Source organism: Lissotriton vulgaris, chromosome 6 (genome assembly GCF_964263255.1).
Source record: "Lissotriton vulgaris chromosome 6, aLisVul1.2, whole genome shotgun sequence".
Classification (NCBI taxonomy): Eukaryota; Metazoa; Chordata; class Amphibia; order Caudata; family Salamandridae; genus Lissotriton; species Lissotriton vulgaris.
In genome coordinates, this window is record NC_141694.1 from 868,401,177 (window position 1) to 868,427,566 (window position 26,390).

The following is a 26,390-nucleotide window of genomic DNA, read 5'->3' on the forward strand; positions in this document are numbered from 1 at the left end:
GAAAACAGAATACAAAACATTGCTATAGGAAATGACCATCTTTTGTATGGGGTATCCCCAGATTTTTGCCATATTGCTTTTATTAGTTGTACACCTCTGAATACTTTAACCCTACTAAAGAGTAGTAAGGTGCCGGTGCTCACCTTTAAACATAGTTGAATTTGCATAACACTAATTGGACTATTTAGCTTTCATAAAGGTCCGCTAGTACATGGTACAAATTGCACCAAGGACCTCTGAGGTAAATTTCTCTAGTGGACTGTAACATCTATTGTGCCTTCCACTACAGTGACAGTGCAAAGATGGCAGTCTTAAAAATTCAATAAAAAATGCTTTTGACTGGTCTAAAACTTCATTTTACATATTAATAGTTTTCCCCTAAGTAAGCCTCATAGCTCAGAAGTCTGGGGAGAGGAGCGTAGTATTATCAATGGTTGGTGGATGTTCAGGCAGTGGTTAATGTAGGTAGGTCCTTGGTTGAGTAGAGTCTGGCGTGTGTGGGTCAGTAGGTTGAAATGGCATCTCTTCTATAGGGTGGCCAGTGGGGTTTCTTGAGGTGGGGTGTGATGTGGGTTCATCTGGGAAGGCCAAGGAAGACTCTGTGGCATTCTGTGTGGTCTGAAGTCTCTGGGGTGCGGCTATTCCTGCGTAGAGGGCATAGACATAGTCCAGTCAGCTGGCGATGAGGGCTTGTCTCATGTGTAAAGGTAGTCACTTGAATATCTTAAATAGCATGTGCATAAGGGGAAGTAGGCAGAGGAGACAGTGTTGATCTGTGATTTCATGGTGAACTTGTTGTCAATTTTGATTCCGAGGGTTTCGGCGTGGCTGGAGGGAGTAAGTGCGGGTACTAGGTCTGATGGCCATCAGGGGTCATTCCATGTGTTACTGCTGTTGCCAAAGATCAGTACTTCCGTCTTGTCTGTGTTCAGCAGCAGGCAGTTGTTCTTCATCTAGTCAGTGATGTTTGTTGTACATTTGTGGAAGTTGGTTCTGGTGGTAGTAGGGTCGCCGGTGAGTGAAAAGAAGAGTTGGGTCAAGGTTCTTCCGATGAAGAAGGAGGTGATCCATCTAAGCTCATCTTCTTGGATGCCGATGTGGTGGAGTCTTTTGATCAGTGTGTGGTGGGATATGTTGTTGAAGACTGCCGAGAGGCTGGGATGCACTATTCAACTTAACAATGCTGTCTTAGGCTAGGAAACACTTTGAAATTAGATTATTGGACTCTTTGTGATATATATTTTTAAAGCCCAATTCAATGACGCAGTTGGATTGTTAATCATTATTAAGGAAAAGGTCATTTTGGAGATCTACCTTTCCCTGTCTAAAGTGTCTGAAGGACAATTCGCATTAGCCTTGAGCTTCAGCCCTCTGAGTGCCCAAGCCCTGAATGAGGTGTGAAAACTGTTCCCAGAGCTGAAAAAAAGGTGTGGGTGTGGGGAGGTGTTTTCTATTCCTCTGGCAGGATGGATAGTACTATTTGGAGAGTGCCCAAGAACATATTTTACTTCAAAGGGGTCTCCTTTGTCACAGGTGGATAATAGATGACACTACAACATGGCCCTTCCTTTGTTCCCCTAGTCAGTCAGACAACCATCCCAGTAGGGAAGATGCTACCTCCAGAACGGGTTTATGGTGACCACAGAGGAGGGGTTGGTCATTTCTCTGGCCATATATCTGGGGAGGGAGCACAATGTCTGCACAATGGGAGAAGGGTTTCACCATCTTGTATTTAGGCACAGGTGGGCACTGTTTAATTGCTTGCAGTAGGGCACAAAGGAACTGCTGCAAGAGTAGGTAGGGCAACTCCTGGTAACTTTCACCTCATTTGTTAGGGAGGAGCCCTGTTCCACCAGCACAATCAAGGTATAAATGTGGCATCTCAGTACTCTCCTCAGTACGCTACTGGACATGAGGCAGGACAGAAGAGGACTGAACCTGCTGTCTGAGTCCTGAGAAGAGCTCTGAAGGACTGAACCTACTCTCATGTACCCAGAACAAAGAAGTGGACTCCAATGGTCATAAGGCTGACTTCCTCTTTAAGCTTCAGGGACAACCCAAGCTAAAAGAGACCTTTTCTGAAAATGTCCAGCTTACTATTTCAAACTGGACCTGGGTTGGACCCTTCTGGTGGCCACTGTTGAAGTGAGTCTGGAACCCTTGCCAGGATCTGGGTGACCTTCTCCTACCACCCCTGAAACCCTGGGACTTAGAAACATTTTGGCACCAAGCAGGATGAGGACAAACAAGACAAGCCCATTCCAACCAAGGTGGTTTGCCACTGCGTTGAAATTTCAGGTTTATCCCACTCAGAGCTTTTTCACAGCAGCAAATCTTATTGAGCTAGACATTGTGAAGATGGTATTCGGCCTTGTAGAACTCTCTTCATCCTTTAGACTGCATCCTTGTCCCGTTGGAGGAATCCAAGTTCCAAAAAAGTGAAAAACAAAGAAATCGGGTGCCAAAAGGATGCGACCGGTGAGGGACACTTACAGGGCACAACATTCAAATTTCTCCCACTCTGGACTTTCAAACCAAAAACAAATCACCAAGATTTCATCCTACAGGTCTTTGAGCCCTCCTAGGTTATAGCCTACTGCCTTGCCCTGATGAAAATAAAAGAACTTCCTTTTGTGAGACTGAGCCCAGTGCTTAATTTGATGCTGCGGTTTCTGGTGCTTGCCACTGGCACTTAATTGCCAACACCAACACTTGTGACAGTTTGCCATATGGTGCCACTGTTTGTCTAAATTAGAGATGAACACAACAGTTGTTTAATAATAATACAATGTACATAAACAAATGACTAATACCTGCTGCCCAAGCCATTGTAATAGCTTAGAGGGACTGGAATAGTCTGTATTGCTACACTGGAGGTTGTATTGGTTAGTAGTTACGTGGGTATTGTCACTGGTGGTGCTGGCAAAGGCAATGAGTGGTGCAAGCTGCAGTGGCATCCCAATGAGGGCCCTGGCACTTATTTGTATACAAATTAAGCACTGACTAAGTCCCAAGGTAAATCTCTCAACCAGAACCAACCTGGTACCTGTATCCGACCACGCTCTATTGCGTTGACCTTCAAATCGCACATAGGTTGTCACTTAAGGCATTTTTATTTAAAATATTAAAAAATGATATCTCCATTTTCCCTTATTGGATTTTTGCCATTTTTGAGTCATTTTACTTATTAAAAGGCAGTCTATGTTTCAAATTGGTTTGTGATTTTTCTTGTGTTATGCATTGTTACAGCACAAATACTTTAAACATTGCCTCTAAATTAAGCTTTTCTGCTCTGTGTCTTAATGATTAGATGAATACGCTTAGCTTAATTTAGTGACTTTAGACGTTCACTCTTAAGGAATTGGTCTGTTGCTTATCATGGGTAGTCAAACCCCATTATTACCAATCTAATTTCTTACCATTACCCTTTAAGTCCCAATGGTCTATTGAGTGAGCCAAAGGAAGCATCAAACAGAGATCCATGTGTCTAATTCAAGGTATGTTTTGGAGCCAAGTAAATTCACAGAAGGTAGAGAACTTGAGAGGGGTGGTTGTTCCCTTCAGATACCCCCATTTTTATGTGACCGTGGAGGGTTAAAAAGAATCAGGTTACCTCTGTTAGGCTTTTGGGCGTAGGACAGAGAATAGGTGTCAAACGTTGTTGGTGGGAATGGGATGGCACCCAAAAATCATGTTTCAAAATGATTGAGCCCAAATCAGGGGAAATAAAAATCTACTCCACCTCCCCAAACAAGGCCGTATTATGAAGCTCATTATCGCCGTTTTATCGGCAGTTTCCGGCCAATAAAACAGCAATAATTTTAACACCGGTCTTTGATAATATGCACCTAAGTTTACTGGTCAAAAGAAGAGCAATGAGCCATATTATCAACAAAAGGAGATACATTATCGTCGCTTTTATCGGCAGGAAACTGCAGATAAAGCGGCGATAATGGTCTTGATAATATGCCCTTGTGAATAACCATAGGAGCCGAGGTTAACACCAGAACCTGGGCTGCTATGGGAATTTACAAGGGCCATTTATCAAGCACATTATCGCCGCTTTATTCTTTTCCTGGTTCATGTCATCCGCTGCTGTAGTTTTGTACAGTAAAAATAGTCATATTTTGTATATATTTATTTGAAAGGTAGTGCAGACGTCCACCGCCATTTTAGTCGAACTCAGTAGTTTTCAATCCTAGTCTTGACTATCTTACTATAGTATTTCAACATTATTTTTATTGTGGGCCGTCAGACCCCTCCCCCACAAAATAAAAGAAGTATGTAGTTTTTTTAATTAACTTTTATTAAACAATAAATATAAACAAAACTCAATTATAACTATATTAGAACTGGAAAAATAACTTAAACAATGTTATAAACAAATTGTGAAATGGATTCCAAAAGGTGTCCGATTGTTAATCTGCAAAAGAAAAAAGAAAATTAGAGTTTAGAATTATGTAGATGTGAGTAAATGAGCTGGAGCATTAAGGGGCATATTATCAAGAACGGCGATATAATTATCGCCGTTTCAGCGACAGGAAACTGCAGCTAAAGCGGCGATAATGGGCTTGATAATATGCTGTTGTGAATTCCCATAGCAGTGCAGGTTGTGGTGTTAACCTGGGCTACTATGGGAATTTACAAGGGTATATTATCAAGCTCATTATCGCCGCTTTAGCGGCAGTTTCTTGCCGCTGAAACAGCTATAGTTTTATCGCCGTTCTTGATCAAACGGACATTTTGATTAGTCATCGTAAACGGAGTTGCGTAGCTACTATCAAAAGTGAATTTTAATGTGAGTTGTTAATATTCCGTAGTTAAGAGTGTTGCAGCTACAGCAAACAAAGGAAGATCAATAAGTTAATAGAGGCTTGGGACAGCCTGTGACGCAGAAAAAAAAATACTATCATGGACGCACAATAAAAAATAATAGAGGGCTAAGCACGTGGCGTAGTACAGAAATGCGACACAGAAATTTATGCTCGCACAAATTTCAAGATTAGAGATGTATAGGACCTCGTGACTTATAAAGAAATATTTCAATTATGTAAGTACAATTTAAAACCATTAAGGGGTAGGAAAGCATATGAAGGATAAAAAAAATAGTATTATGCTTATACAATTTACAGTGGAGGCTGTTGTTGTGACGTCTTCTCTTACCTTTGTTATTGTTGTCTTTTGTCGTGTATTGAAAGGCTGTGGTTTCACTGAGTCTGGGGTGTTTTTGACAGTCTGTGCGTCATCGCAGCAGAGGCAGGCAAAAGAGAGCGTGCTCACGCCAATGCACGCATTATATGGGAACAGCGGGGTCTGACCAAACCAAGCCCAGGGCTGTCATTGGTAGCGTTTTTACGGTCTGAAAGAATGATGGCCCTGGGGGACATTCCATTGCCTAATGTTTTGGTTTCCAGGCTAAATGATAGCAAGCATGCTTGGTGGTTGCATGTGGGTAGTGTGGGTGGGCGTGCACCGCGCATGTGCAAGTGTGAGTGTGTACACCAACAATTAACAACAGAGAGAGATGGGGGCGGTGTTATCATGTGCGCAGAGGCAGGCCCAGAATCCGATCTGCAATGAGTCAGCACTTCTAATCATTCTCCTTAGTGCGCCCTGAGCTCTGATTTGTCACTGAGAGGGTGATCGCACCATACATGTACTGCTAATCATAGTCAGCGTGTACCCGCGCATACAGTATGAATATGCTTTGGCGTTACGCATCGCATTAAAGCTTCGGTGTGATGTCATGTACGATGTTCTGTGTGCGAAAGGGGGCAATGTTTCTACTTGGTTTAAAACCTGTATGTATTTAATGTACATACTAAGAGCAGACATGTAGGATAACTATGATTTTTTTTTAATACTTTTAATAATCATATATTACTTTTAAAAAGAATTACACAAATCGTGGTAGAACATCATGCGTACTCGTATTGAAAGAGTTGCGCAAGCGCATAATACGCGTACGAAAAGCCATGTGACTTAAAAAGTAGAGATTTGATTAGTTCATAACTTTTCCTATTGCGACTGTTGAAAGTTCCGTCCCATTATAATTATTTGACTTTGACTTTCTAGGAAGAATCATTTGTTCTGAGAATCTTCTCAAATAGAAGGAAGATCACAATAATAAGAGCAATGGAGTCATATTCCAGCAGTTCTTCAGAGGGAGATTTCATTCCTGAAGAACCTCTAAAGAAGAGGAAAGAAGCTCTCATTTGAATGTTTTCACTTTTCCAGAAGTTCAAAAAAAGGTTAATGCTCCAAAAGTAACTTGTAAAATTTGCGAAACAACTCTTTCAAGGGGTGATCCATGTAAAAAATGCTCCTTTGGCACAGCAAATATGGTGTGACACGTGAAGAATTTGCACCCCAAGAATTTTTCTCGAGCTGCAAGACGGAGATTGCACGAGAACCCACCTGTTGCTACACCTAGCACATCAACTGCGTCAGCAGCATTTTCAGCAAGCAGTCCACACCCACATATTGATTCTGACTTTGCTAAAGTTAAAATTCTATGCATTTATTGCGATAAACTTTTGTGTTATTGGGAACAGTTTATAGACTTGATGAAACGCAGGATGCAGGATCATTGCTGTCCTCGACATTAGTTGTTCTTTTTTTTATTCTTTTGTTCCGCTTGGAATTTGTTGAGAAAACACAAAAAAATACAAAACAAAAAAAACTGTTTGTTTTAGAACTACCTTCCCTGGTCAAAGAAAGAACTATATTTCTATGTTAGTGTGTAAAAGTTTGTCAGAATGAATGTGTAGTTCATAAATGAATGAATGACCATGTTACTAGTGTATGGAGAATGTGAAAGTGCAGAACTATAAGGAACTGCTACAGCATAAATCTATAAGGTGTTTATCTATAGTATACTGTTGTATGTCCGAAGTGCTTGAATGTATCATATGTACATAAATATGCTACAAGTCTATGTTTCAATTTGCGTTGCTGGTGAAAGTGCCTGGGTGAATTTGTATGTCGTAGGGGTGGATTTACAAGCCTCCTGTGCCTCTTTTACACAGCCATTGTGTCACTTTTGTGACACAGCGGTGGTGCAAAAGATGTGCCATGGTGTGTGGTATTAACAATGTGACGCATCTGTAGGGTGTATTACATTGTAAAGCGCTGCGCCAGAAGAGGGTTTCTTGTGCAGAAGGGGGTGCAGCAAGGCCTCCTAAAAGTGACTGAGTGAAATGTATAACATTTTATTCAGTGACTTTTGAGCTTATTCTGCGTCAAAACCTTGCACATGCTTGAAGCAGGTGTAAGGATTGATACAGCATTGTGAGCATAGGGCCCCAAGAGAATTGCTGGAGCTGTTTCTATCATACAAAACCTTTGAAATTCCTCCGTTATAGTTAGCTCCGCTAACTATAACTTGCACGCCCGCAATGCACTGCTGATAACATCACATATTACATCAATAATGACATGGTCAGTGACATCACTCAAGACATCACTGATGACATCTCAAATGACATCCCTGATGACATCACTGATGACATCATCCTTGTGGCACACCTCCTCTTACTGTAATATAACCTTTGATACACACGATCAAAAAGAGAAACTACAATTTTCAAAAAAATGGAGATACCAATTCCAGTTAGAACAACCTATTGAGTAATCCCAAAATCTACATACACATTCACTCATTCACCAACAGTTCTATATAGTCCCTCATACATGTACTGACTCATCATATGTACTCATACACCTATATATCCTGTTATACACTGACACTCATCTATAGAGTTACTCACACACATACTCTCACATGCAAATAAACTATCAAATATCCATTTACTTGCATATACAGCTATACACCCACCACTACACTAACTTCTACAGAATCGTAGACATACTTACTCTCTTAAACAATCAGTTATAGAAACACATACTTATTTATACAGGAAGTCCTAGAATCTGTCGCTCTCAGATATACTCACTAAATACATCAATACTCACATATACTAGTTTAAAAATATGTAGTTACTCATAAAGATACTATTTAGACAGTCATTCACTCACTAACACACCCATACATACACTTATCCACCCATACAGTCCTGCACACATGTTGTCTTCAAAACACATACAAACAGTGAGTCAGTCATTCATGCAGCTCTGCGCTAAGTAATACTCCCCACCGAACCGTACAAACACTCATTTTGGTACTCAAAAAAACAACTAACCCATATACACACTCATGTAGCTGCTCACCAACCCATGCAGCCACTTATATACAAAATGAGACACTGATACAGATATTTAAATATTTAAAGATTACTCACTAGTACACCTATTCAGTAAGATATACTTAATAAGTCAGTTATACAATCAATTTTACAAAAAAACATCCATTTAGACACTTATTTACCCATTTATTCTTCTTAGTGAGTGAATGACTGTCTCAATAGTATCTTTATGAGTAACTACATATATTTTAATCTAGTATATGTGAGTATTAATGTATATAAGTGATTATATGTGAGAGTGAGAGATTGGACAAGTTCATGTATAAATAAGTATGTGTTTCTATAAGTGATTGTTTAAGAGAGTAACTATGTGTACGTTTCTGTAGAATTAAGTGTAGTGGTGTGCGTATAGCTGTATATGCAAGTAAATGGATGTTTGAAAGTTTATTTGCATGTGTGAGTATGTGTGTGAGTAACTCTATGGATGAGTGTCGGTGTGTAACCGGATGTAAAGGTGTATGAGAACATATGAAGATTGACTACATGTATGAGTGACTATATAGAACTGTTGGTGAATGAGTGGATATGTATGTAGATTTCGTAATTACTGAATAGGTTGTTGTAACTGGTGTTGGTATCTCCATTTTTTGTAAATTTTAGTTTCTATTTTTGAATGTCTGTATCAAGGGTTATATTAGGCTGAGAGGAGGTCTGCCACTCTTTCACAACGATGATGTCATCAGTGATGTCATCAGGGATGTCATTTGAGATGTCATGAGTGATGTCATCAGTGATGTCACTGACCATGTCATGAGTGATGTAATATGTGACATCATCAGTAGTGCATTGCGGGCGCACGAGTTAGGGTTAGCTGAACTAACTATAACTACGGAATTTCAATGGTTTTATATGATAGAAATGTCCAGCTAACTATAACATGGGTGAAACCTATGGTTTTTTCAATGAATTTCTAAGGTTTTTTAAATGCTAATTCCTAACTATAACATGGCTGAAACCTATGGTTTTTTCAGTGAGTTTCCAAGGTTTTGTAAATGATAATTTTAAAATGTATTAATTATTATATTTCTTTCTTTTTATAGTAATTTCCCACATTTTTATTATAAATACTTATATTTATTTTATTTTTAAAGTTACATTTCATTTTTTTAATGTAAAATAATAACAAAAGTAAATTCAAAAAGAATGCACTGCTAGTGAAACTGCCTAGGTGAATTTCTAAGTGTCTGTTAGAGACAGATTTACAACACCCGTGTGCCTCTTTTACACCGCCGTTGCATCACTTTTCTGATGAAGCGGTGGTGCAAAAGATGCGCCATGGTATGTGGTATTTAGAATGTGACGTATCTGGGAGGTGCGTCACATTGTAAATCCCTGTACCAGAAGAAGACATTCCTACATGGGGGGGTTAGGTGGGGGGGGGGGGTGTTCCGGCGCAGGAACACCTCCTAAAAGTGGCTGACTAAAATCCACAAGATTTCACTTTGTCACTTTTGGGCTCATGCTGTGTCAAAACCCTGCACTACCTTGAAGCAGCTGTAAGAATTGACACAACAGTCTGAGCATCGGGCCCCCAGAGCACTGCTGCAGATGCGTTGCACTTGCAACATAACTCAAACAATGCACCACCTTTTCAGCACAGATACATCACATATATGTGCCATTTTTGTCCTATGGTACACCGCATTGTAAATACGGCACATCCCTGGTGGTGGTGTCATGGAGCACAATAACTAACATATTCCTGGGGAAATGCCATTTATTGTATATGTGCCCATTAGTGTTTAATATAGTGAATAGATTACTACATACCGATGAATGAGTCACTACAAAACTAAAACAACAGTGACAGAGTGTTTGGTGGAAGTGTAAGGATACAAACTGGTAAATTGAACGTATAAAAGACAAATTTGCAAGTACATAGAAGACTGCATACATCGTCTGTAAGGGTTTGAAGCTGTCTATGCCCTAAGGCCTATTTTAATGCATGAGTACTTAGGCAGTGAGTGGATGATTACAGTTCTGCCAGGAAAGAACCTGATTGAATTTATAACAGCCTCAGTTTTACCACAGTATACAGAAAAACACTTACTGCTGAATGGCCCACTCCAATATTCGAACAGTATTGTGAGAATGTTTGCTGCAAGTATAAGGATACAAATTGAGGAATTGAACATATAAAACATAAGTTTCCCGGTGCAAAGAACAGTGCATGCACAGTCTATAGAGGTTTGAAACAACCTATGGACTAAAGCTTCTTTTAATCCATGAGTATCTCGATATTAACTGGATCATTACACTTCTGCAAAGAAAGTTTGTCACTAAATGTATTACAGCTTCAGCTTTTCCACGGTACAATGGAAAAGAACATACCACTGACTGGCTCACTACAATACTAAAACAGCAGTGTCAGAGTGTTTGGAGGAAGTCTAAGGATACAGACTGAGGAATTTAAGGCATTAAAAACAAGTTTGCAGGTGCATACAAGACTGCATGTATACTCCATAGGGATTTTAAGCAATCCATACCCTCAGACCCACTTTGGATATTTTAAATCAATACAAACATTTAAAAAATATATATCTGAATCTATAAGTGCTTCACTTTTAGTACAATAAATACATTAGTAGATAATGCTCAAACTTTTATTATTTTTAAACAATACATTTATTCTATTAACATCTCATAATTTAACACACATTCCATTAGAAGTTCATCAGATATGTCATTCAGATAAATTCCCTCGTTAGCAGTTTCTGAATTAATTTGTTCTAAACTTTCAACATAATTTAATTCTTCCAGGAAATCTCCATCAAAGTCTTCATCTTCAAAATCACACCTCACGCATTCAGCACTAATTTTCCCTTTTTCACTGTCATTGCTTGTGACAGATGCGATTACTTCTTCAATTATACTCACAATAATATCCAAAATCTCTTTAGTATGAGGCTGTTCTCTTTCCATAATGTTTCCTTTATGTTCTTGCTCCTTGTATAAAAATATAAACAGTTAATGTTATCACTTTTCGTAATATATAATCAAAACTACCATTTTCACCCATTTTGGCCTCCAAGAAATACTATATAAATACTATTATCTAATAAAATTCCTTTAGTAGAGTTTTAGTCCTTTGCAAAGTTATATAAATATAATTACTTATCAGGATATCCTGTTCCTAGCTTTTCTTAAATTTTGAAACAAGTCACTCCTCATGACTATAGGAAAAGACTCAGGCTGTTATAGTAAAATACACGACAAAAAAATGTAGAATATGTCTATTCACCTAACCCATTCCAAAATACTAAATATGTTTTACTAAAATGCAAAAAAAACTATTCATTGTCCAGAATAACACTGTGTATCTGTGTATATTTAGACATCATTATCACACTACTTTGTGAATACTTCATGTGTTTACTCTATCTCTATTCCTCATCTATAACTTAGTCTAACCCTACTAATTACCTACCCCTTCGACTTTCGAACTAGCCTCCCCTCTAGTATTTATCTGCAACCTTGTAGCTTGTGGTTCTTTATTTTTCTCACTGCTTATAACCTATAATTACCTAACATTCATTACCCTAGCCCTCTCAGTTTATTGTCTAATTTTAATAATATTAATTTCCTTGTGTTCTTCTACTAAACTATCTTCATCCAGTTGCTTGTTATCTATTCTATCAATCCTTGAATATCTTGTGTTTTCACTAATGTTCCTTCTTAATTCAAACGTCTGTCTAGGATTCCTTACTCAATGTGTTCTTTTCCCTTAAGACCTTGCTTAACACTCACTAACTTGTCATACAACGTTCTTTAACGCTCTCAGAAATATTTGCACTTTCTCTTCAGGAATGTCTAAGGAGCAATTGAAAATGAGTCTGAACTCCGGAATGTCTTCGGTGAAGTGCGCACTCATTAGTGAGCGCGTGCCTCACCAAGGATCCCCAACAAGTCTGTGGTAAATGACTAGATCGCTCCCGCGTCTTTCAGCCGCGGCCCGTGGAGGAAGTTGCGGTGGGGCAGGCAGGCGGGGCTGGGGAGGGGCACGGTGGGGTGGTGATAAACAACGTAATCTGGATGATTGCAGGTAAGTAAACAATTAAATTAATAAAACACATTTTGTTCTGTGCCCTGCATCAGAGGCTCAACAAAAGCCATCAAAGATTTTGACCTTGGGGATCATTGTAAATCCCCCTAAGCAGTCCAACGGGATCAGGAGGTCCTATAGCAAATAGCAAACTTTTCCGATCAATCCACACACTCAATTTACACACATATACAAATGATTTAAAAAATCACATTTATTCCCACATTAAATTCAAAAAGAAGCACATTTTTATATTGCTTGAACTTTTGCACCCTTTCCAACTGACAAATCTTTCAACCCTTCCCCCATTCCACAATCTGCCAGTTACCATAGAAACAATTCTAATGTTGAGGACCGTGGAAACAGCCCCAAGGCCTCCACGATCCCAGCCGGCTCCCGGCTTCCTGCGGGAGCCGGCATTGCTATTCCTCACAGAGAGCAGCTTACATGCTTACATTCTAATTTCAAACATGATTTCAACAGTTTTTCATTTATAAAATAATATAGTACTGCACGCTAAAGCAGAAAAGTCAGCCCAATTATGATAGAATACAAAATAGAAAAAAATATATATACTTCTACTCTCAACAAACTCGTAAGCAGAGTACACAGTTCAATTTAAAAGCACCCTACCACAAACTTAGTTTTTGAAATGCATTGTACAATGAAATGCGTCACAAAATAGGCTACATACATGCTGACTCTATAACGTCACATAGAAAAAAGAAGGCCACTCTTACGCTACTAGGAAAACACAACAAAAGTACAAGTCCCAAACTTCCATTGTAGTGATTTCTTAGTTGCAGGTCTAGTTGTCAGATCGACACACACACTCTCTCATGGCTGGTATACACCCACACCACACTCATTCAGCGTATTCGTCACTACACACGTGACCCTATCTATAAAAAAGATGGAGCGCACGTGTTGTACGCCATTTTAGAGTTGTTCCCAAAGCACCGAATAAGGGGCCCACTACTACATGTGTGGGCTCTTTGGTCACTGAGTTAGTGGTGCCCGAAGCACTGAGCGGGTGAAGAACTTGCGATGATGATGGTGATGGGAGAACGAGCATGTTGTTAGCCATACAGATATCAAGACTCGACACCATATATGAGGCTTCTTTGTTGGAGATCATGACTACATCATGAAGAAACTGTTGTTTCCACAAAAGGTAAGCAGTGACACTTAAGTACGCATCAGAAGGAGTCAAAGGGTTGTAGCTGACTACATACAAAAATGCGACTAAAAATTTTACACGAACGCACTCCTATCTAATCTATTAATTTACATGTTTAATTTTTTTTCCCATGCAGTAACGGTATTATAATCGCTGAAATGTCCGGAATATATTCACAATACAAACAGGGACATAATATCAAGGACCGGTGTTAAAATTATCGAAGTTTTATCAGCAGGAAACTGCTGACAAAAATGCGATAATGGGCTCGATAATACGGCCTTATTATTTCCCATAGAAGCCCATGTTAACACCAGAACATGAGCTTCTATGGCAATTAACAAGGGCCAATTATCAAGACCATTATCGCCGTTTTATCTGCAGTTTCTTGCCAATAAAACGGCGATAATTTTATCACCGGTCCTTGATAATATGCCCCATGGTACGTACAAATATGACAATGAAGGTCTAGAAAAGTGTGATTTTATCTAACTCCAAAGTAATATAGCAACCATTATCAATCATAACATCTTTCTTTTAATTCCTTTTAGATGTACAACTTCACGATGGATTATGTAACAAGGACGACGGCAATAGCACAAGGTGAGCATAGAAACTTGTTTCTGAAACAACAAGTTATCTGTAAAAAAAGAAAATCTATAGTATGCAGCAGGCGCGCAAAACACACATTAGGATAACTAGGCTTCAGCTAGGATGACATACCTTCCTGCGCCCACACACACTCGCACCCGACTACATCACAGGTCTTTTAAACACATTTTGCTTGTTAATGAGGATTTGATGTCCCCCCCGCTTACAGCCCCTGCAGCTCCACTCTTCTTTTTGCTTGAACTTAAGCCCCCCCCGAAAATGTTGACTGTGGTTGCGCCTCTAGCTTCACGTACACCCCCCCTGTCGTGTGTGTCTCCCACATTTTAATGTCCTTTTTTTTCTCTTTCTCTTTCTTACTCTCTCATATCGTTTCTCTTTCTTTGTTAAAGTTTAGGACGCTACTATCTCCACTCTGCTGTATCCAACCTTATCTAAATTGAAGTGGTTAACTGTCTTGATTACAGTACATACTTCTTCCACACGTAGAGCACCATCTTTCAATCACCCCGATGGCACTAGGTGACAAAGTATTGAGGGGCATAATATCAAGCAAGGGCGATACATTATCGCTGCTTTTTTCAGCAGGAAACTGCTGATAAAGCGGCGATAATGGGCTTGATAATATGCCCTTGTAAATTCCCATAGCACCCCAGGTTCTTGTGTTAACTTGGGATGCTATGGGAATTCACAAGGGCATACTACCAAGCCCATTATCGCCGCTTTATCAGCAGTTTCCTGTATCACCCTTGCTTGATAATATGGCCCTTTCTTTCCAAAACAACAACAAATTATTTGTGAAAAATAAGACTAGGTAGTCTGCAGCAGCTTCACTGTCTAGAAATGTATTTTTAACTCTGAGCAGTGACAACAGATAGGTCACAACAGTCTGACAAACAGATCTACAAGCTTATTACACCACTTTTCTGTCACTTTTAACATGAGGAAAGCAACGCAAGGAGCTTGTAAATCTGCGTCTGACTTTTCAAGAAAAACTCTCCACTACAAACTCTGCGACTCAATGGGCTGCAACAGTCTGAGTACGGAATATTAAGAACCCACATTTAAATTCACTTTTGACAGTAGTTTCGCAACTCAGTTTACGATGATTAATCAAAATGTCCTTTTATTTCCTTCACCAAACATCCTTCAGAAGCAATCACGGCCTATCTAGCAAAAGCAATGGAATTGTCGGCAACGTATTGAATGTAATTTGACGTATAGAAGCAGAGTTAAACTGAAGTTGTGAACTCCGGTGGCCGCAGTGTTTATACAAGGTAAGCACAGCACCCTACATATACAATGCCTTCATAGCAATGCATTAGAAATAAGTCGGCATATTTACAATCCCGTTGTGCCACTTTTGCGTCAGTAACGCAGGAGGCACTTCCATATAGACAGCATTTGAACGCGGCACTATAACAAGTGAAATGTACCAGGCACGCTGCACTCGTAAAACCATAGTGTTACCTTCATTTGTGAAAGGAGAGAGTGCAGCAGCTTCTCTGTGTAAAACCTATAATTACCTCCAAACAGTGACAACAGATAGGTTACGATTCAGAAAAGGGGGTGGTGATGAACAGAGTGTCTGAATTAAGCAGACCACTCTTACCCAGTCAAGAGATCAGGGCTGAATCCATCACCGTTATTTAGCTTATTGCATCACCCCAGTTCAGAACCTGGCTATATTCAAATTAGTCTGACCCAGTGCCTCATGGGAACAGGGCAGACCAAACTAACAAGCCAATTCCAAACCGGAAAGGAGACAAGCTTCCGGGGACCGGTTTCTGGCATTTCAGCCGTCGTCGGCCCGGCTTGCTTGAATCCTGGTGGTGCAGTGAGCAAGGGACTCATGTCTGAGTATACCCTGCCACACCTGTAGTGGCCAAAAATGATTCAGAAAAGGGGGTGGTGATGAACAGAGTGTCTGAATTAAGCAGACCACTCTTACCCAGTGAAGAGATCAGGGCTGAATCCATCACCGTTATTTAGCTCACTGCATCACCCCAGTTCAGAACCTGTTTATATGCAAATTAGTCTGACCCAGTGCCTCATGGGAACAGGGCAGACCAAACTACCAAGCCAATTCCTTACCGGAAAGGAGACAAGCTTCCGGTGACTGGTTTCTGGCATTTCAGCCGTCGTCGGCCCGGCTTGCTTGCATCCTGGTGGTGCAGTGAGCAAGGGACTCATGTCTGAGTATACCCTGCCACACCTGTAGTGGCCAAAAACTATTCAGAAAAGGTGGTGGTGATGAACAGAGTGTCTGAATTAAGCGGACCACTCTTACCCAGTGAAGAGATCAGGGCTGAATCCATCACCGTTATTTAGCTCACTGCTTCACCCCAGTTCAGAACCTGGCTATATGCAAATTAGTCTGACCCAGTGCCTCATGGGAACAGGGCAGACCAAACTACCAAGCCAATTCCTAACCGGAAAGGAGACAAGCTTCCTGGGACCGGTTTCTGGCATTTCAGCCGTCGTCGGCCCGGCTTGCTTGAATCCTGGAGGTGCAGTGAGCAAGGGACTCATGTCTGAGTATACCCTGCCACACCTGTAGCGGCCAAAAACGATTCAAGAAAGGGGGTGGTGATGAACAGAGTGTCTGAATTAAGCAGACCACTCTTACCCCGTCAAGAGATCAGGGCTGAATCCATCACCGTTATTTAGCTCACTGCATCACCCCAGTGCAGAACCTGGCTATATGCAAATTAGTCTGACCCAGTGCCTCATGGGAACAGGGCAGACCAAACTACCAAGCCAATTCCTAACCGGAAAGGAGACAAGCTTCTGGGGACCGGTTTCTGGCATTTCAGCCGTCGTCGGCCCGGCTTGCTTGAATCCTGGTGGTGTAGTGAGCAAGGGACTCATGTCGGAGTATACCCTGCCACACCTGTAGTAGCCAAAAATGATTCAGAAAAGGGGGTGGTGATGAACAGAGTGTCTGAATTAAGCAGACCACTCTTACCCAGTCAAGAGATCAGGGGTGAATCCATGACCGTTATTTAGCTCACTGCATCACCCCAGTTCAGAACCTTGCTATATGCAAATTAGTCTGACCCAGTGCCTCATGGGAACAGGGCAGACCAAACTACCAAGCCAATTCCTAACCGGAAAGGAGACAAGCTTCTGGGGACCGGTTTCTGGCATTTCAGCCGTCGTCGGCCCGGCTTGCTTGAATCCTGGTGGTGCAGTGAGCAAGGGACTCATGTCTGAGTATACCCTGCCACACCTGTAGCGGCAAAAAACGATTCAAGAAAGGGGGTGGTGATGAACAGAGTGTCTGAATTAAGCAGACCACTCTTACCCCGTCAAGAGATCAGGGCTGAATCCATCACCGTTATTTAGCTCACTGCATCACCCCAGTTCAGAACCTGGCTATATGCAAATTAGTCTGACCCAGTGCCTCATGGGAACAGGGCAGACCAAACTACCAAGCCAATTCCGAACTGGAAACGAGACATACTTCCGGGGACCGGTTTCTGGCATTTTAGCCGTCGTCGGCCCGGCTTGCTTGGATCCTGGTGGTGCAGTGAGCAAGGGACTCATGTCTGGACTGGGTAAGAGTGGTCTGCTTAATTCAGACACTCTGTTCATCACCACCCCCCTTTTCTGAATCATTTTTTTCCACCATAAGCGTGGAAGGGTATACTCAGATGTGAGTCCCTTGCTCATTGCACCATCAGGATTCAAGCAAGCTGGGCCGAAGACGGCTGAAATGCCGGAAACCGGTCCCCGGAAGCTTGTTTCCTTCCCCGTATAAGAATTGGCTTGGTAGTTTTGTCTGCCCTGTTCCCATGATGCACTGGGCCAGGGTCAGACTAATTTGCAAATAGCCAAGTTCTGAGCTGGGATGGTACAGTGAGCTAAAAAACGGTGATGGATCAAGCCCTGATCTTTGGACTGGGTAAGAGTGGTCTGCTTAATTCAGACACTCTGTTCATCACCACCCCCCTTTTCTGAATCATTTTTGTCCACCATAAGCGTGGAAGGGTATACTCAGATGTGAGTCACTTGCTCATTGCACCATCAGGATTCAAGCAAGCCGGACCGAAGACGGCTGAAATGCCAGAAACCGGTCACCGGAAGCTTGTTTCCTTCCCAGTATAAGAATTGGCTTGGTAGTTTGGTCTGCCCTGTTCCCATGATGCACTGGGCCAGGGTCAGACTAATTTGTATATAGCCAAGTTCTGAGCTGGGATGGTGCAGTGAGCTAAAAAACGGTGATGGATCAAGCCCTGATCTTTGGACTGGGTAAGAGTGGTCTGCTTAATTCAGACACTCTGTTCATCACCACCCCCCTTTTCTGAATCATTTTTGTCCACCATAAGCGTGGAAGGGTATACTCAGATGTGAGTCCCTTGCTCATTGCACCATCAGGATTCAAGCAAGCCGGGCCGAAGACGGCTGAAATGCCAGAAAATGGTCCCCGGAAGCTTGTTTCCTTCCCAGTATAAGAATTGGCTTGGTAGTTTGGTCTGCCCTGTTCCCATGATGCACTGGGCCAGGGTCAGACTAATTTGCATATAGCCAAGTTCTGAGCTGGGATGGTGCAGTGAGCTAAAAAACGGCGATGGATCAAGCCCTGATCTTTGGACTGGGTAAGAGTGGTTCTGCTTAATTCAGACACTCTGTTCATCACCACCCCCCTTTTCTGAATCATTTTTGTCCACCATAAGCGTGGAAGGGTATACTCAGATGTGAGTCCCTTGCTCATTGCACCATCAGGATTCAAGCAAGCCGGGCCGAAGACGGCTGAAATGCCAGAAACCGGTCACCGGAAGCTTGTTTCCTTCCCAGTATAAGAATTGACTTGGTAGTTTGGTCTGCCCTGTTCCCATGATGCACTGGGCCAGGGTCAGACTAATTTGTATATAGCCAAGTTTTGAGCTGGGATGGTGCAGTGAGCTAAAAAACGGTGATGGATCAAGCCCTGATTTTTGGACTGGGTAAGAGTGGTCTGCTTAATTCAGACACTCTGTTCATCACCACCCCCTTTTTCTGAATCATTTTTGTCCACCATAAGCGTGGAAGGGTATACTCAGTTGTGAGTCCCTTGCTCATTGCACCATCAGGATTCAAGCAAGCCGGGCCGAAGACAGCTGAAATGCCAGAAACCGGTCCCCGGAAGCTTGTTTCCTTCCCAGTATAAGAATTGGCTTGGTAGTTTGGTCTGCCCTGTTCCCATGATGCACTGGGCCGGGGTCAGACTAATTTGCATATAGCCAAGTTCTGAGCTGGGATGGTGCAGTGAGCTAAAAAACGGCGATGGATCAAGCCCTGATCTTTGGACTGGGTAAGAGTGGTTCTGCTTAATTCAGACACTCTGTTCATCACCACCTCCCTTTTCTGAATCATTTTTGTCCACCATAAGCGTGGAAGGGTATACTCAGATGTGAGTCCCTTGCTCATTGCACCATCAGGATTCAAGCAAGCCGGGTCGAAGACGGCTGAAATGCCAGAAACCGGTCCCCGGAAGCTTGTTTCCTTCCCAGTATAAGAATTGGCTTGGTAGTTTGGCCTGCCCTGTTCCCATGATGCACTGGGCCAGGGTCAGACTAATTTGCATATAGCCAAGTTCTGAGCTGGGATAGTGCAGTGAGCTAAAAAACTGTGATGGATCAAGCCCTGATCTTTGGACTGGGTAAGAGTGGTCTGCTTAATTCAGACACTCTGTTCATCACCACCCCCCTTTTCTGAATCATTTTTGTCCACCATAAGCGTGGAAGGGTATACTCAGATGTGAGTCCCTTGCTCATTGCACCATCAGGATTCAAGCAAGCCGGGCCAAAGACGGCTGAAATGCCAGAAACCGGTCCCCGGAAACTTGTTTCCTTCCCAGTATAAGAATTGGCTTGGTAGTTTGGTCTGCTCTGTTCCCATGATGCACTGGGCCAGGGTCAGACTAATTTGCATTTAGCCAAGTTCTGAGCTGGGATGGTGCAGTGAGCTAAAAAAGGGTGATGGATCAAACCCTGATCTTTGGACTGGGTAAGAGTGGTCTGCTTAATTCAGACACTCTGTTCATCACCATCCCCCTTTTCTGAATCATTTTTGTCCACCATAAGCGTGGAAGGGTATACTCAGATGTGAGTCCCTTGCTCATTGCACCATCAGGATTCAAGCAAGCCGGGCCGAAGACGGCTGAAATGCCAGAAACCGGTCCCCGGAAGCTTGTTTCCTTCCCAGTATAAGAATTGGCTTGGTAATTTGGTCTGCCCTGTTTCCATGATGCACTGGGCCAGGGTCAGACTAATTTGGATATAGCCTGGTTCTGAGCTGGGATGGTGCAGTGAGCTAAAAAACGGTGATGGATCAAGCCCTGATCTTTGGACTGGGTAAGAGTGGTCTGCTTAATTCAGACACTCTGTTCATCACCACCCCCCTTTTCTGAATCAACAGATAGGTTACAACAGTCTGACAAGCAGATCTACAAGCCTATTACGCCACTTTTGAGTCACTTTTCACATGGGTAAAGTGACGCAAGGAGCTTGTAAATATACGTCTGACTTTTCAAGAAAAAATCTCAACTCCAGACTCTGCGAGACAGTGTTAATGTTCTTTTCTCTCTCTTTCTCTCTCTCACTCTCTGTGACATCATTTCTCTTTCTCTCTTACATTTATAGACACTGCTGTCTGCTTGGACGTGTAGAAGAACAGCCCAACTCAAGTTGTGAATTCAACTAGCAGAAGCGTTTGGCTGCAGTGTTTATAAGACGGTAAGCACAGCACCCTACATATACAATGCCTTCATAGCAATGCATTAGAAATAAGTAATCATATTTACAATCCTGTTGTGCCACTTTTGCGTCAGTAACGCAGTAGGCACTTCCATATAGACAGCACTTGTACGCGGCACTATAACAAGTAAAATGTACCAGGCACACTGCACTCGTAAAACTGTAGTGTTACCTTCATTTGTGAATGGCGAGAGTGCGTAGTGTACAGCAGCTTCTCTGTGTAAAACCTATAATTACCTCCGAGCAGTGACAACAGATAGGTTACAACAGTCAGACAAACAGATCTACAAGCTTATTACGCATCTTTTGAGTCACTTTTAACCCGGATAAACTGATACAAGGAGCTTGTAAATCTACGTCTGACTTTTCAAGAAAAAATCTCAACTCCAGACTCTGCGACACTGTTTTATTGTTCTTTTCTCTCTCTCTCTTTCTCTCTCTCACTCGCTGTGACATCATTTCTCTTTCTCTTTTAAAGTAATAGACACTGCTGTCCACTTGGATGTGTAGAAGAACAGCCCAACTGAAGTTGTGAATTCCACTGTCTGAAGTGTTTGGCCGCAGTGTTTATACAACGGTAAGCACAGAGGCCTAGATCTACAAAGCCTTCATAGCAATGCATTAGAACTGAATCTGTATATTTACAATCCCGTTGTGCCACTTTTGTGTCAGTAACGCGGTAGGCACTTCCATATAGACACCACTTGAACGCAGCACTATAACAGAAGTGAATTATACCAGGCACACTGCACACGTAAAACCATAGTTACCTTGACTTGTATTGCTTCAGCTCATTTACTCACATATACATAATTCTAAACTCTAATTTTCTTTTTTGTTTTGCAGATTACCAATCGGACATCTTTTGGAGTCCATTTCTCAATTTGTTTATAATATTGTTCTTTTTTAAAGTTATTTTTCTAGTTGCTTCTAATATAGTTATAATTAAGTTTTGTTTACAGTTATTGTTTTAATAAAAGTTAATAAAAAAAACTACATACTTCTTTTAATTTGTGGGGGAGGGGTGGGGGGTATGACGGTCCACAATAAAAATAATGTTGAAATACTATAGTAGGATGTTCAAGACTAGGATTAAAAACTGCTAAGTTATATTTCCTCTGGACAGACTACAACTTAGAAAAGAAATTAAAATATTACGAAACAATGTGTACCACATTTACAAACCTCATGCGACATTTTCCCGTGCAAAACTACCTCCTACAAAATTAAATGTGTGGACCTCAATCACACCCCTCAAACCACAGAAACAATCACCCCACAAAGATTTCTATATTGTATGAGGAGCTGCGTGCCCTACGCCTACTGCCCTGGAGTCCACAACGCCCAGACCCGGTTGCTGCTGTGTCCTGGGGGAAACAGCCATTACAATGCGGTTATAAGCACGCGTGATCGTCACCACGGAGACATTAGCAAGCATATAGCTTAACCACGCATGCCTTTACCACGCATGCTTTTACAACTAGTATGCATTTACCACACATGATAAACAAATAATCTTATTAATGTCTTTGTGTTGACGAACACGCGTTGTAATGGCTGTGGCTTACGTCCTTCAAATTAGTTTTTAGGTATACGTGTGACCAAGTCTGATATTATCAGAGGCCAAGGACAAACACTGTGGTGTCTGTGGCAGGAAATCTCATCTATCACAGAGAAAATAGGAGAACGGTAAAATGAAAGTAACAGATATACTAAAAATAACTGTGAAAAACTACTAAAATGGCAGTGGATGGAGTACGTAATCAACGTTTGGCGCCTCGGCACTACTTTTCAAATAAATATAGATAAAGTATGATTATTAATATATTAGAAAAGTACAGCAGCGGATGACACACACGACCCGGGAAAAAAAAGCAGCAAATTTAATACCTGAAATAAAGAAACGTTTGCTTGTTGAACTTGAAGAAAAAGAAAAAAACGTGGGCTTCGAAACGAGGCTGCGCATGCGTAGAGAGTACAACTGCTGCACAAAAAAAACCCTGGAAAGTTTTATATACTATCATAGAAATATACCTCTTTTTTCGACCATTAAACCTAGGTGCATATTATCAAGGACCGGTGTTAAAATTATCACTGTTGTATCTGCAGGAAACTGCAGATAAAATGGCGATAATGAGCTTGATAATACAACCTTGTTATTTCCCATAGAAGCCCATGGTAACACCAAAACACGAGCTTCTATAGGAATTAACAAGGACGTATTATCAAGCCCATTATCGCAGTTTTATCGGCATTTTCATGCCGATAAAACGGCGATGATTTTATCACCGGTCCTTGATAATATGCCCCCTAGTTCTCAAAAAGAACCATGAGCCATATTATCAAGCAAAGGCGATACATTATCGTCGCTTTTATCGGCAGGAAACTGCCGATAAAGCGGCGATAATAGGCTTGATAATATGCCCTTGTGAATTCCCATAGAACCCATGTTATGGTGTTAACCTGGGCTTCTATGGGAATTCACAAGGCCATATTATCAAGCCCATTATCGCCGCTTTAGCAGCAGTTTCCTGTCGTTAAAAATGGCGTTAATGTATTGCCCTTGCTTGATAATATAGCCCTCTTTTTTTTTTTTTTAGCCCCAATGCCCCCACGATCCCAGACGGCTTCCCACGTCCTACCAATCTCCTTTCCTACTTGAAAGAGAGAGCAGATTAACTTGCTCTCTTTTTCAAATAGAAAAAACTGTTTGCTGTGGTAAAGTGGGAGCGGCGACGGTACCGCCCTACCATACCAACAGCACTGTCCCGGGAGTACGCACCCCGACACACTACAAGAGCCGGCCCTGATTAATGGTGTTCCCCAGGACCATCAAGAGTTTCAGTAAGGGGACGGCGCGAGGCCCTCCCAACATTAATAAAAAAACCCAGACAGTGCAGGTACCTGGAGCTGGAAGGTCATCTTACGTATTACTGCCCCAGAAAGGTGGCATACCCCGCCACGTGTACGGGGAGAGAGGGAGGGAGAGCTCAAAACAATTTTTTTTTTTAAAGCCCCGAGGGGTACCGCTCCCCGACACCGCAGGGAGTAGGACCGTAACCCCCGGCATAATTCAAAATAAAACCAGACGAGTGGCGTTCCCCAGTGCTCGGGGCACCTTACAGGCCCCCATTATGGAAAGAAAATGCCCCCGTAATTTGCCCCCCGGGACCTAATGAATAAAACGTACTTCTAGTTTTTTTCACCTTTTCCACCACGTACGAGTACTCCACGAGTACCCCGCAATTTTTTATTTAAAAAACAAAATGGGCCTAAAGATCCATGTACCACCCCCTGAGCAAGCCTATAGGGTCAGAATGTTTCTACCCTGCCCCCTTTCCTAATTTCTCAACTTTGTTTTACTGTTTTCTTGTGACTCGGTTCTCGTGACAAACAAGATGGCTGCCAACACTTCCTGGTTTGGAGTGTTGACAGCCAATCAGCATACATCTCGTGCTCGAAATTGTACGGATTTCCGTACGCATACGCCGCGATATTTCTTTTGAAAAAAAATAAAATAAAATAGAGCCTAAACATCCATGTACGACCCCCTGAGCAAGCCTAGAGGGTCAGAATGTTTCTAGCCTGCCCCCTTCCCTTATTTCTCAACTTTGTTTTACTGTTTTCTTGTGACTCGGTTCTACCGAGGCACAAGATGGCCACCAACACTTCCTGGTTTCGAGTGTTGACAGACACTTGACAGCCAATCAGCATGCAGCTCGCGCTCGTAATTGAACGGATCTCAGTCCGCGTGTAGATATCTGTCTCTAGATATCGCTATGATTTTACTTGTAATTTTCTCAGAAACTACTGAACCGATTTACACCATTTAACAAAAAGCACAATCTGCGAACCAAACTCTGCCTCGCTGCCAAATTTGGTGTAATTCCGTTCAGCCGTTCGATCTGTAGCCCTGGCTAAAGGTCCCTATGGAAAATTGCATGGGGAAAACACGTTTTGGGACCTCCCTTTTTTCTCAGCCCCCACTTCACGAATCACCCCCAAACTTTCAGGGAAGGAGCGAAGCGGAGCAGGCCATTTTCTTGGAGAATTTCGCGATGATTCATCAACCGGCGCCAAAGTTATTTCGATTAGAATGTTGTGGATTTCCTATGGAAACTAGGTCCTAACTATAACTACCTTTCTAATATATAGCCAAGTGCATCCCAACGGGCACGTATGGCGCGGGCATCTGGGATTTTGTTAAAAATGACCAGTTACAACAAACAGAAAACAAATGTATCTGTTATCTGGTCGCGACACCAAAATCTATGTCTACTTTCTTTAGCCATAAGGAACTGGGTATCGCACATATAGAGGATATAGTTAAATCTGCTCCACTCCTCTTGTGGCACAAGATCTGGGTTACTCCAGAAACAATGTTTAACAGAGAGGTCATCGTAGACTGCCTACAGTTAGATGGAGTGAGAAACATCAAATGGCTACAATATGTAAAAAGTATGGCTACAGACATTGGTCACACAGAATACTTTGAGAACCCCACGTGCCTGGAACTTGTCCCAAGACGGGTTTTGAAAAAGATGATCATGGAGTCTTTGGATAACAAAATATGGCTTACTGTAAGAGAAAAAATGACAGCTAAATTGGGACAGGGTTTTATTTTCCATACAGGCATACAGCCATATCTATTGCTGGACCCTAGACCTTTCTGGAGAATGCTACTGACAAGGTTTCGGGCTGATACCTTTTATTGTTTGATAACATTCCCTAACCAAAATGATTGGTCAAAAAAATCTGGGAAAATGCCCTTGTGATGGGCATTCACAGCAATCAAATATGCATTCGATTCTCTTTTGTAAATTTTTCGAGTCACCCAGGAAACTGTTTTTAAAACCAATCTTTATCAACTGGGGCATAAGGGGTTGCCGGGCAGCCTATCAAAAACTAAAGCAGCTGTAAACAGTCCTGGAGATTAAAGCAGTGGCTTCTTATTTAAGAGTTTTGATTGCTTTAAGGAAGTCCATGTAACCTGTGAGAATTGTCTAGAGTGTTCAGCAAGCCAACTACCTGTACTGTGATCTTTTTAATTTAGTATCCTCATACTAAATCTTTTTCTTATGAAATACAATGAATTTTTATCTGTTTTATCTGAATTTGTATCTGTTTTAATCTACGTGATACTTGTTGGGTTTTATTTTTGTAAATACTAGATTAGCTAGCGTTAAAATATGTTGTGTCCTTTGTAACAACATGTATATTTCCGGGACCCTAGTATGTTTTTATGAATGGATCTTTGCTGATTATTGAACTGATTATATTATATGTATTATTTGCTTGTGCTTTCATGATTTTGTATAAAAATCGAATAAAGCTAAATAAACTGAAACTGAACCTAAATATATATTCACTGAAAAAACCATAGGTTTCACACCAGTTATAGTTAGCTGGAAATTTTACTGATATAAAACCATTGAAATTCCCATGTTATAGTTAGTCGGACTCACTATAACTTGCGCGTGCAATGCACTGCTGATGACATCACATATTACATCACTCATGACATGGTCAGTGACATCACTCATGACATCACTGAT